Here is a 13,862-nt window from a genome sequence, read left to right as displayed (position 1 = left end):
TTAAACAAGAAAGCTTACTTTCTTGCTTTTTCATTGCCAATGACTATGAGATAAATATATGCATTAAAGAAACTGATCTATCTAACAAAAATTATTTAAATGTTAATTTATTGCATTTGGCTTTTAGGAAGTACATATGTCTCATGCATATGATTAAGCTGAAAATGTAAGGTGAAAAGAGAGGTGAATTTATGTCAAAAATTAACCTTCTAGGAGAGTTCACTTTTATACCAAATATATAAAATACCATATTTTGGCAATGATGAAAATGCCAGTTCTTTTGTAATCTCTCACTTATGTGTCATCTTTACTCCAGAGCTTTAAAATAATTAGGAGCTAATTCTTACATGTGTGTAATGAAGAATGGATGACTATAAAATTTACCTGTGTATTATCTGAAATTTGTCATTGGATAGATTTCAACTGCATCATATTATACTTAGGATAATGGGTATGAGTCCTTGCCTTTCCCACTTTGTAGTTGAGTAACCTTTTCATTCACCTTTCCTTCATTTCACTACTCTTAGGAAACTGTTGTGTTAGCAGCACAATGTTGAAATAAACCGGTTGAGATCTCAGGTTTCTTAGGGCTTGGTCTCTTCAGGACTCTTTAAGCTTACAGTTTAGTGGGAAATAATCTTTTTCTTTTCTTTCTAGGAAGAGAGCAAATGATAATGAGTTACGTGGGACTCTCCAATAAAGGCACAGGGGATAGGTGCCTGGGCTCTGTTGTTTGCTTGAGTTTGAATCTTGTCTCTGGCACTTATTAGCTGAGTAGACAAATATTTTTCAGGGTATTAATTGAAATAATACATGCAAGGTGCTTGCCTCAGTGTCAAAATTGCAGTAAATGCTAAGCTAATGTTACTCCTAGTATTAAAATGGATTTTGTTATATCTAAGTTGCTTGAAAATCAGAGCAAACTTTGAGAGAAGAATATCAAATCACTGGTTTGGTCTGGTGTGTCTGAAACAGATCCTGTGATTGTCCTGTGTCTTAAATGACTGATAACTGACCAACTTTAATTGTTTTTTGAGGATCAGAGACTAAAGCTGGTGGAGAGGAAAAACACATCATTCTCAATTATTGTCCTATCAGAATATCTTAGTGTAACCAAGACCATACATGACCATAATTTTTATTCATTTCCTATAACCTTGGCCTGGAACATCTTGGTGGATGAATGTTTTTCTAGTCGCATCTAATGTTGTTTATAGTGTAGAGTAGAAATGCCTTTGGATGAACAGATTGTGCACAACAAGTGTTATAATGACCATATGTGGGATTTTTATGATCGCTAGAAATTGTACTCATTAAAGACAAAACAAGACTTATTAGATCAGTAAGTGCTTCCCTGAGCATTTTGAGATGGCCAAAAATTATGGTACACTGGTACTTAAAAGATCAGAATTACTCTCAGTGACAAAATAGCAGCTATAGCAAATAGCAAATGTCTGCGTTGGAAGGCTGAATTTGCTGAGAATGTTCTTCTGAAGATTATAGGCCAGAATTGGTGGTTTGGACTGTCAGTAGTTCGGATCTACTGGATTAATATCAAAGCCAGTCCACAGACTTTTGAGGATCATTCTTTGTTGGTCAATAAAGTCTTTTGCTCTGATGAGAAGACTGGTTGGTGGTATAATATTGCTTATTTTCCTGGATTGAAATAAAGGCAAGATAGAATTTTAAGCATGCATAGCTTCTCTAAAGCTATTTTAATTGTTTTTATCTCTTGAATACTAAGGGTAGAAATCATGTTTTAGGGGCACCTGGGTGGCTCAGTTGGCTGAGCGTCTGACTTCCGCTCCGGTCATGATCTCACAGCTTGTGAGTTTGAGCCCCACATGGGGCTCTGTGCTGACAGCTCGGAGCCTGGAGCCTGCTTCAGATTCTGTGTCTCCCCCTCTTTCTGCCCCTAACCCACTCACATCCTGTCTCTGTCTCTCTCAAAAATAAACAAACATTAAAAAAATTTAAAAAAGAACTCAGGTTTTAATAAAATAAAAGCTTTTGGGTTAAAATATTTGCATTCTGACAGTTTTTATACTCAGATATTGCACAAAATGTAATTTACATTCACAGAATGTTTATAAATATATAAATGCTCCGAGGAAGTTGTGTTACCCTTCTTATCATCGTGGTATATAATTTTTAAATTAATGATTTAAGAGATGTGAGATGCAGAGTGTTGAGAGCTATTGGTGTAAATATGTTTAAGTTTATATGGTTTAGAAATTCTTTCCAATATATTACTTTTCTAAGTCTCTGGCTCTCAGTTTGTTAAAAGAGGCAAATGACATAAAACCTCCATGATTTAGTTTCCTGTCTATGAAGAGATGTGTCTAAATTAGATGATCTATCTTTAGAGTTTTTTGTACCCAGAAGAACCTATGCATTTAAAAGTAATTGACCTATGGGGCACCTGGGTGGCTTAGTCGGTTAAGAGTCCTACTCGATTTCGGTCAGGTCTTGATCTCATGGTTCTTGAGATTGAGTCCTGTGTCAGGCACTGTGCTGGCAATGCAGAGTCTGCTTGAGATTCTCTCTCCCTCTCTCTCTGCTCCCCCCTGTCCTGTGCACATGCTTGTTCTCTCTCTCTTAAATAAATAAATTTAAAAACAGAATCATTAACCTAGAAGGGACTATGAGGGGGGTTTCCCTGAAACTAAGAAACCAAATTAATAATTTAGAAAGGAAAATTGGGGATTTGTTACACCAAGGGCAAGAAGACAGAAGATTTGGAATAGGTGGAAAAATATTGATATCCTATTACTATGGTTCGTTGGGCTCAATTTTACTTTGATGCTCTCAGCCTTGACTAGACTGTTACTCATTTTGCAATATTTATTGACGAAATACCCTTAGTCTTCAGATAAATTCTGCTAATATCAAATAATCTTAGAGTAGGAGGTCTTCCTTCTAGGCTCCTATGATTGCAAATTAGAGTCCAGAAATAGCTAAGACTGAATGCAGCCAAGTTGAGAAGATAAAGTCAGGTTCACTAGGCTGTGTTTGGAAACATTGAGACCCATATTTAAGAAGCAATAATAAGAACTTTTGAGGTCTCCATTTAACAGTTGAGAATCTTAGTGACGTGTTGTATGTGACAGAATTGAGTCTTCTCCAGCACAGGTATGTTTGTTCTTTCACCGCAATGTATCTGTTTATAAATATAAAATATTTCTATATTGTTTTCCCTCCTACTCTTCAAAAACAGATTTAGCAAATGCAAATATGTAATTAACCCCTAGCGTCTAGATGGTGGTGCCTAAATATCATTTGCCACTGAATGAACTAATAGAAACACGTCAAAAGGACCCAAAGTAAACATGAAATGGTTCCCAGTGGCCTAAGTTGGCTTACTTTGAATATCAAAAAGGAAAATGGCTGAAATGGGTTAAAGCAAACCAAATGTACAAAAATCTTGAATTCATAATGATATATAAAAAACAGAATAAAATGATTTATTTTTCTAGCTAAGATGGAGCAATAGGGACCAGATTGACTCTTTTCCTTGAAATATCCCCCAAACCAGGCAAAATATATGTAACAGTAGTCTTCAAGACACTGGCTGTCAGACAACTAAGGACAGTGATCCCTGAGATATGAGAAGCAAGAGGAGTCCTATGATTGCTTCCATCTAATGCATTGAAAGAATTTCTAGCACATAGCACAGGGTGGGCATGGGCGGGGGGTGGGGGGGGTAACCCAGGCAAAACTCAGCAGACACTCTTGAGTTAAGACAGAACAGGAAGTCCAGGGAGACCAAGGCAGCCAGTGTTCAGAGGACAGACCACCAGAGTGGAGAGAACCCCATAGAGAACTCATAGGGAATCCCAGAGGTCTGTAGATGATCTCTTTTGCGCACCCAATCCTAAATAACCCATGAGTACAGAAGAAATCAAAAGAGAAATTAGCAAGTATTTTTAACTGAATGAGAATGAAAACACAACACTGATGATTTAGTGTGATCCTGCTAAATTACCCTTTAGGTAAAATTAAATAGCACTAAACACCTATGTAAGAAAAAAAAGAACATCTGAATTTGGTGACTTTCTACGTTATAAACTTTTACCTTATGAAACTTAAGAAGAGCAAATTAAACTCAAAGTAAGCAGAGGAAAGGAAATAGTAAAGATCAAAGTGGAAGTCAATGAAATGGAAAACAAAAATAAAAGAAAAATAATTGAAATTAAAAACTGGTTCTATGATAAAATAGATCAAATTGATAAATCTCCACTTGAACTGATTAAGAAAAGGAGAGACAGAGAGACAAAGACAAGACACAACTTGCCAATATCATGTCATAACTACGATTCTACAGATGTTAAAAGGATAACAAGGGAATTTCGTATGTGTTTATGCCTATAAATTTAATAAATTAATGAAATGAAAAATTCATTTGAAAGACAGATTACCAAAGCACACTCAAGAAGTACATAATCTGAATATCTCTGTATCTGTTAAAGAAATTGCATTTGTAGTTAAGAACCTTCCCTCCAATAATACTCCAGGCCCAAATTGCTTTACTGGTGAATTCTACCAAATATTTGTTATATTTAAAAACTTTGAGGCACTTGGCTGGCTCAGTTGGTGGAGCCTGCATCTGTTGATCTCCAGGTCATGAGTTCACACCTCATGTTGGGTGTAGAACTTAAAAAATAAATAAACAATCTAACTAAAAAACTTTATCAGTAAGAGATACACATGAGTATTTACTGGTAACACAGTGTTTAGGCATTTGGTTTGAAGTATTTCAAAGAAGATAAAAAGAAGAAAACGTGGATTGGCCGATGAAAAATGGCAAACTATAGATAATTGAGCTAGATTATAGGACATGGAGGTTTATTACCTTATCCTCATTACTGTTGTTTGAATTTGAAAATTTCCATAATAATAAAAAAAGCTTTTAAGAGGTCAAAAATTTAAAAATGTTGATATTAATGTCACATGATAAAATCACACCATTCAGTATCATACTTTTTAAGAATGCATACGAACATGGGAAGTGTTCAAGATAATAATTAACAATAATTTATATTAGCATATAATATTAATTTAAAAATCAGTTGAACAGATAGATCTATGGAGTCTGAAATGTCAAAGTGGCAAGTTATTTTTACCTGTAGTTGGAGTACAAACTTCAGAAATGCTGTGGGTTCGTGAATTTAATGCTGCAGATCCGTTGTTAAGTTTACATCAGATCAGCTAAAATGATTTTAATCTTTTATTAGATCTTACTTTAAATATCTACTAACGGGGGCACCTGTGTGGCCCACCAAGCGTCGACTCTTGGTTTTGGCTCAGGTCGTGATCTCACAGTTCATGAACTTGAGCCCCATGTTGGGGCTCCATGCTGACAGCACAGAGCCTACTTGGATTCTCTCTCCCTCTCTCTCTGACCCTCCCCTGTTTGGGTGCATGTGTGTACCCACGCTCTCTCTCAAATAAATAAACTTTAAAAAAAATTAAAAAATAAATTACTATTATGCAAGGTGGGGAAGAATTTTTGACAAAAAGTTCACTTTTATTATATACCATGTAAAAAATTCATATTTGTCATAACTTAAAGGTAGATGTATTTTTTAGATTGCTGATATATTTTAAAGTTATGTGTGTTGATATTATTTTAAAATATGAATATAGTAAGATTACTAAATATTATAAAGCTGTGAGTGTTAATTAGTTAATAATATAATTCTGATGCTACATTAGGTCTTATTGTTGCTTTAGTTATTCAGTTTATAAACATGACCTGAATTCTTGGGATATGTCAGGTATGGTTTTGGTTGAAGTTTTTAATGTTTGTTTCTGTTTTTAAACAGAATTTTTTGGGCAAGGTAACAGACAACTAAACAAAATGCCCAAACTTCTGATATTTTTTTGGACCATAATCACATTTAAAGAATTTAAAAAAAAAACACGTATTTTAAAAGTGCTTATGGTTGAAAGTATGAAATGTTTTCTAAAGAAAAACAAAATTGATTTTTTTCAGTCAATTTAACTTAAGTAACTGAAAGAATGTTCATTCATGCAACTAACTCAATTTTTGTCTTCCCTTTCTTGTGTATCCAGAGACTAGAAATGAAAGATGAACTTTCTTGCCTTTTAAATTTCCAAACAACTGATCAGTTTAGAGTACTTTATTCTACAGTTAGAATAAAATGTTTTGCTGCCTTAAGGATGATGTTGCTGTTTAGTTATAGATTATCATTTCATTTTTTTCTAAGTAATTATAGTAGTTGAGTGTTATTTTGAGATATGGAAAAATACGTGTTCTGAAATTCATTCAGCTCTAAAATATTTTGTAGTAAGTATGAGCCAGTGAGTATTATGAAGATATGTTTGTTAGATGACCATGCTTTGGTTCTATTTAGCCTCTAGAGTTAGGAGTTGAGCCCAAAACCTGAATGTTGAAAATATTGGCGATGATTATCTAGATCTGGTGTGATCCATTAATTGATTTTTTTTTTTTTTACAAGTTTGCAATGGACAGCAAACCACTTATTGCTGTCATCAAAGCTGATGGTATGATGACTAATTGTATGACCTGGGGCAAATCACCTAATTTCTTTGCCTCAATTTCCTCATCTATAAAATAGGGATAATAATAGCGTCTACCTGCTGCTTGGGTTGTAGAGTAAGTGTGCTTGGGCTGTAACTAAAGTAGTCAAAGAATAAAATAAATAAAGTAATGAGAAAAATATTCATCCTGGTGTCCAAAAGTTCCTGGTAACTCTTTAGTCCTAATCTACTCCTATTCTTTCATTAAAATAAAAATGTAAAATAAATTTTCATGAAAATAAATCTTATTTAAAATCTTTATGATCCTTTTATTTCTATCTCAGTGCCAATACTGAATCTTAAGATTAATAACCATATGTGTGCTCTTCATTGTTTTGTTTTGTTCTCTTCCTTTCCCTGCCAACACCCTTATGGGTAAGTTCATGCACTGAACAACTAAAATAGTATTTTTAATAAAATTATTAAAAAATTCTTACTGCAGCAGTACACTGAATCAGAATATACTCTTGTACCTTATTATTATTGCACAAATTAGTGACTTTGATTTTTACTTTGCTAAATTAGTATAGGCAGTATCTACATAAGCTATGGCAATTTATCACATTTAGTTTTTTATTCTGTTAAATCAGTAACACCTGTCCAATGAGATTACTCTTTTTATATTTTATAACCCTGTTGCTCACATTCTAGTTGTAATATATATTTGTTTGTGCTACCTTTTCATTTCAACAACTACAGTGGCAGGATGTATCAATGTGACACGAGTAAAATAAATGAATTCATCTTTCAAATGACTCCATTTGTGAAAGTCCTAACAAGTAAAATGAACAGATGAGTTTCTTTGTTATATCTATCCTTTGATAAAATGGTTGCTTCAGGCTTTAATATAAATATATAATATAAAATGAAGAAAGTAGGCAATCTTTTTTGAAAGGGTCTTTCTTGGATCTTGGCTTTTATATTTTAAATATTGTTTTACATTGCTTATATTATCCTCATTTTACCCCTTGACTTTTTATCACATACTTCTTATTCATAAATTGTGGTTCTGAGGCAGATATTCTTATATTCGTATGAAAAAGGATTTCAACTTTATTTATCAGGTCTCTAACACATGAGGTCAGTCTTTATCTAAGAAAGATTAGGAGATGTTGCTTTCATGCTTTCTTAGACTTTCAAATTCGTTCACACTGTTTTGTGAGAGAAATTTTATTTAAGGAACAGTGTGAGTCTACTTCACTCAGTCTTGTGGTTTATACATAAATTGTAATATTAGACACGGATGGGGCCCCAGCAGAACAGACTGCCGGAATTAGAGAAACCATATTTGGGGCCTAATGAGAATAAATTATAATGAAACTTAATGAGGAAATATATTACTGGGAAAAAATAAAGTAAGCAGATCTCATTTATTAATTTAAAATAAACATTTATTGAGAATTAGAGCTAAATAGAAACCAAATTTATTTAAGGGACATAGTCAATTATATAAAACCATTGACAGTTATATTCACTTAATAGCTTTGAATGATTATACAATATTTACCAGCATTTTATTTTTAATTAATTTAACTGTGTACTTAAGTACAAATTTCACTGCACCTGGGCAGATCTTGTTAGCCACAGGGAAGTGCCTGTGTATGAATATATTACATTCATTCACACACATAGTTAAACATGGTACACACCCACACCATGCCAATCATTAATCATTACTCAGAAACCAAATAACCAGATTTTTCTTTACAATTTTGCTTAATATCATATGATGTTTATAATGATGAAGGGGCTCCTGGATACTGAAAGGAAGATAAATTATGTTGTGCCTTTTTTATAGTCGCATTCTTGGACAATAGGGAATTCATTTCCATAGTAACTCTCTGTTAGTCAAAAGCTAATTTATTTATGTGACAGTAGAGGTATGTGTTCTGAAATTTTAGCTTGAATCCTCAGTATTTAACCAGAATTTGAGCCAACATATTTTTACTCATTATTTTCCATAATTATTTTTGGAATAAAGTTTGGTTCTGAGCTGCTTCTTCTCCAGACACCCTGGCCCAATAATACAGGCCAATCAAGTCCATTGACTAAAGGCAATTGAGCTTCTCACATGTTTGCTATCCAGCCCAGAGGTATCACAGGCATTTACACAAAAGCTGTTGATCACACTGTATTTACAAAACCTTTAGGAATATAGCTGCTTCCCCTCCTGTAGACTTCCCTTCAATTGAACGGTAGACTTCCCTTCAATTGATTGTATCCTAGTGGGATGATTGGCCATCAACATTTTTTTTTTCCCAAGAGAAAGCTTTCCACTGGAGTTTTCTCTTTTATATTCACTAGAGGAAATGCTTGGTTATTATGTTTGATCAGAGGTACTTTTTCAACATACAATTGGCTATCAATCTTGGATCTTTAAAAATGAAACAATACCCCCATGCCTGAGAAGGCAGCACAAGTGATGACTTTTACAGATCTCATCTAGCTGGAAAAGAAAACAAAGTTGGTTAGCACTGCGTTTCTCAGGCAAGTTGCAGGAATACTCTGGCAGTTAGGCTTCTGGGTTGTTATAAAGAACTCCCATTAGATTGACTACTTTTTTCTTATTTTTGGAAACTGGATCTCCTAACCCTCTCCTTTTACTTTGTTCTCACCCCTAGGTCTGTTAGTCCTCAGATCCTTTTTTCTCTCTAAGCTATGTGCTTCTGCATCACAGAGGACTTCATTCTCCAGGCTGCATTCAGTGGGAGGCAGCTAGGCCAAAGGAAGTGAGAAACTAGTGTATTTCTCTCCCTCCCTCTCTGTCTCAGGTAACATTACTGGAGACAGCTTTATTTCCTCCATGGTTCTAGCCCTGGACAGATCCCCTGCAGCTCCAGCTTGTATTGGATGGCCATAGCCCATGGATTCCAGTAACACTGACCCGTCCTTTTGTCCTTCCCTCCTTGGGTGCATGTTCTTCCTGCTGTTGCAAAATCTCTGGCTTACACTAGCCTCTCCAGTTTTTCTTCTCAGCCTCTGCTTCACCAGAATAACCAATTTCCTTAATGAAATTCCCTTCGTGTAATTTTAATAAATACTTATAGTGGTTTCTGTTTTCCTGTTTGACCCTAATGCATCTTTCTTTCTGCATCATTCCATGTTTCTTACATGAGACCCCCTTTAAGAGAGTAGAACCAATAATTATTTCCTCTCAGAGGATCTTGTAATGGTGGCGATCAAAGCACAAAGCAGAGAATTGCACATAATGTAAGATTTAAGTTATTCTTGACCCTTCCTAAAATTATCACTACCTGTACTTCTGCTCTGGATCTAGACAAGCCATAGCTAGAGAGATAGAGACAGCTAGCTATGTGACAGTTAAAAACAATGAAGCTACAAGGCCATGGTGAGTCCCCAAAATAGGATGATGGACTAGCTGCTTAATTCTCAAGAGATAGTTTGTATACATGCTCCTAGAAAGACAAAATCTAAATGTTTTCTCAGTGCTATAATCTATAATGTCCATTCATAGAGGAAAATTTGAAGAAAAATATTTGACTAAGAAGTTGTGGACTAGTTATCTGAGTTACTGGTTATTAGTCACTAGTTAATTTAAGTTACATCTTAGATGGTTTTGACTGATAATTTAAAAATAACATGCTATCATGTCCACTTCTGTTTATTTTTTCATTTTCAAAAATCTTGGTCATGCTTTTTTTTATTGATATGAGAGGGCGTAAGTGACTCAGAGTACATATTATTAAAGTAAACCATAATTTGATATTAAAGCTATACCTTAGATGTACACTGGCTATTTTATTTTAAATTCATCTCGGTTGAAGCCTTTTACTCATAGGTGGACAAAATAGGTTGAGAGAGTAGCATTACAGATGGATAGTTCTTTGTATCAGAATGTGATACTTTAACATATAAGGCAGAGTTATAAAATTTTTGCAGCTTACTTTGGAAAAACTTGTATTTTCTATTTAATGATAATGTAATTTCATGATCTATATTATTTAATTACCATTTTTTTTAAAGTTTATTTATTTATTTTGAGACAGAGTGTGTGTGTGAATGGGGCAGGTACAGAAGGAGGTACAGAGGTACAGAGGGAGAGAGAATCTCAAGCAGTCTCCGCACTTCGAGTGCAGAGCCTGGTGCGGGGCTCGAACCCATGAACCGTGAAATCATGACCTGAGCCAAAATGAAGAGTCGGAAGCCACCGACTGAGCCATCCAGGAGTCCCATGATTACCGTTTCTTACTGATGACCGATATACTGCCTGTAGCATAGATATTAACTTTGATTTTAGGTCATTCACTTTTAGCTCTTGAGTGCCATTAGCAGAGTGAGGAACTAAAGTTTACCAATTTCAAATTTAAATATATTTTAACCAAATGCTGTTGCTTCTCAAAATGGTTATTATAGAACAAAGGTAAAACAATTGAAATCTGATTTAGTGTTTGGAGAGTTCCTGACTTGGATTTTGAGTACACATCTTTACATGCCCTTTAAAAAGTTTGAGTCTTCTAAGATTTTTCTCATGTGGAAAGTGTTCATTCTTTCATTATCATAGGTGATTGGGGCACTTGGATAGTACCATGAACAATTAAATCAAGTACATTGCCAGAAATGAAGACTGTGGAAGAAATAGCATTTTTTCCCAACTTACATCTTGATTTCTTTTCGGATGGATTCAGTGACTCCTTTCTCGCTAGTAGTGGTGATCCAATTGATTAATTGTAAGTTTGTTAGTATCAGATATGTCTTCCAACTAGAAGGAATATTTGGGGTTTTATTTGGGTACTGTAAGGGGGAGTGTAGAAAGAAGTATGACATATATGTTTTGGAATGTTTCTTCTCATAAAAATGGCTTTGAGATTGAGAGGAGAGAATGCTGCTGATGGATGCCTAGGTGAGCTGTTTTCTTCCTTGGTGACTCAGGGTGCTCCAGACTTATAGGGCAAACCTCAGAGCGAAGCTGCGTGTACCTATTGACAGAGGCCCCATGCTGTTCCACCATGTGTGTTAGGAAGTCTTTTTCTGGTGGCATGGAAGGCCGAACACTGGTCGGTGGCCCCGCTGGTGGTTATTCTGGACACCAGCGTTTTTTTAGTTCACACTCCCTGAAACAGTACCTGGTCACAGAATAGGAAGAATCATTTCTGAAATTAGGATTTAAGCACTTTTCCCTCTGAGCTGTGGCTTTAGGCTGAGGCCCAGAAATGAGAGTGTAAGGCTATGAGATTTTCGATGTGAAGGTGAGTCCCAGTTGCATATTCTAAATTGGGAAGAAAGAAAAAAACAGACATTTTATTTTACAGAGTAGGTACAACATTTCGGTAACATTTCTGGAATGCCAAAAAAATATATATGTCAGAATACTTTTTTAAGTTAAAAAGCATTAATGGCATCCTTTTGTTTTTCAGCTGCATACGTTTAAAAATAAAGACTGGAATGATAAGACTTTTGCCTGAGTAGCATGTGATCAAGAGGTCAACGTACAGGTCGCTTGGCTTGGATATGACAAGCTTTTGTCCTGGGCTAAGTTTCATTTATTTTCCTACTTTAAAAAATTAGGTCATGAAACTTTTATTTGGAAGGTACCTCCCAAACTTCTGACACACTGAAGTGTGGTGTATGATGCCAGTCACTGAGATAGGTTCCAAATTCCATGGACTGTCTTTTGTTTTTATAATAGACCTCGGACCTTGTTGCAAAGAAATGAAGGACAAGTACCCAACCAGTCCAGTTAGATGAAATAATCTCTCCTTGTTTGCATTCACATTTGACTTAATTTGCCCTTAGTTTATTTAAGCTTTGATTTTTTTTTTCCTATGTGAGTGAAACAGTGTGAACATTTTATTTTTTTAATTGAGGAGAAGTTCTGTTTCTTAGCTCCTGCTGGGTAAAAAAGTGACAGGGCTGCTTAGTGCTGCTAACTTTAAGTGCTGTTTGTAGTTTGTTATGAGCTCCAGAAATCTTATGTGGAGAAAAGAAAGGGATCTAGTGGAAAGAAAAGTCCTAGAAAAAAGTCAATTAGAGACTGCTGCCTGCCAGAGTACAAGATGAGGAGCAGAGCATCCATTCTGAATTGGTACACCAATACGCAGAAATCCAATTAACAAATTCACATTTCTGCAGCAGAAGACAGTGATTACAATTTTGGTGAATTCTTCAGAATTCCTGCCACACACATCAAAATGCTGACAATTTACAGAGGCTTGAAAAAAAGAAAAACTGTTCTTCACTTTAAAAACAAATATGTAAATAGAGAACTGATTGTGCTTCTTGTTCTAAATGACCTTTAATTGTGTGGAATGAGATTTTTTTTTTATTATTTAATACTTACATCTTAGTGAACTTTATGTTCACTAATGTTCAAAAATATCACTTTTAAAAACACGTAGCTTCAGAGCCTTAGATCCTGCATTTTATAGAGTTAGAGGGACAGATACCTGATTTCTGGAAATGTAAATAAATGAAAATATCTTTAAAGTTTTGACCCTAATTTCAGATTTACTCAGTCAGCAAGAGCATTTAATGAATTGAGTTTGATGCACCTAATACCGTGTAAGGCACTGGTGACATGAAGGTGAATAGCCATGGCCCTGACCTATAGTAGCTTGCCTTTGACTCTAGTGGGAGGAACACTTACTAAACCAAACTGTAGAGCAGCGTGTTGAAGGCCCTGGTGGGAGAATGACCACCATCAGTGGGTGTACGTAGGGCAGTCCCTGACTCTGACAGTGGGCATCCCAGATGATTTTACAGAGGATGTGCCCTGGAGCTGTGAAGGCTGAATTCTGCTTTGATGGGAAATGAAGCCAGCCTGTCACTGCCCCAAGGTGGCTCAGGATACTATTGCTGTTAATGCATTTAAAAATTTTTTTAGAATCAGATTAGCCGACTATGTATTATATTCTATTACTATGCTTATGTATGCTTGGATATTAATTTAATCAATCAATTAATTTTTTTTTCCCTCACTGTTAATTGTACCCTACTATCATTGTATCCGGCTAACCCAACGAATTTAATCAATTGTAAGTGCCATTTGTGTGCTGATGACTTCCAAATTTTCTTGACATCTTTTCTTGGCCATGTAATGGGCATCTCAGACATAGCATATTCAAAATCAAACTCTTTTCCTATCCGCTACCAAACCATCTTAGTTAATTGGAGCAATACCTTCCAGGAGCTCAAATCAAAAATCTTAGAATCATCCTTGATTCTTCTTTTTCTCTCATGCTCCATAATCCATTTGTCAAAAAATTCTGTTGATTCTTCTTTCAAATATATCCAGAATCTGATATTCATACCACCTCTAGCTGCTATCACTGTGGACCAAG

At 35.2% G+C, this 13,862-nt stretch overlaps 1 protein-coding gene across 3 annotated transcripts in view; it reads left to right on the top strand.

Annotated features, from left to right (window-relative positions):
• FBXL17 (F-box and leucine rich repeat protein 17) overlaps positions 1 to 13,862 on the top strand; it is a 493,271-nt gene that overhangs the window by 152,414 nt on the left and 326,995 nt on the right. The window lies entirely within an intron of this gene.

Source organism: Acinonyx jubatus, chromosome A1 (assembly GCF_027475565.1).
Source record: "Acinonyx jubatus isolate Ajub_Pintada_27869175 chromosome A1, VMU_Ajub_asm_v1.0, whole genome shotgun sequence".
NCBI lineage: Eukaryota > Metazoa > Chordata > Mammalia > Carnivora > Felidae > Acinonyx > Acinonyx jubatus.
Note: the sequence above shows the minus strand (reverse complement) of the source record. Positions and strands in the feature narration are given on the sequence as shown.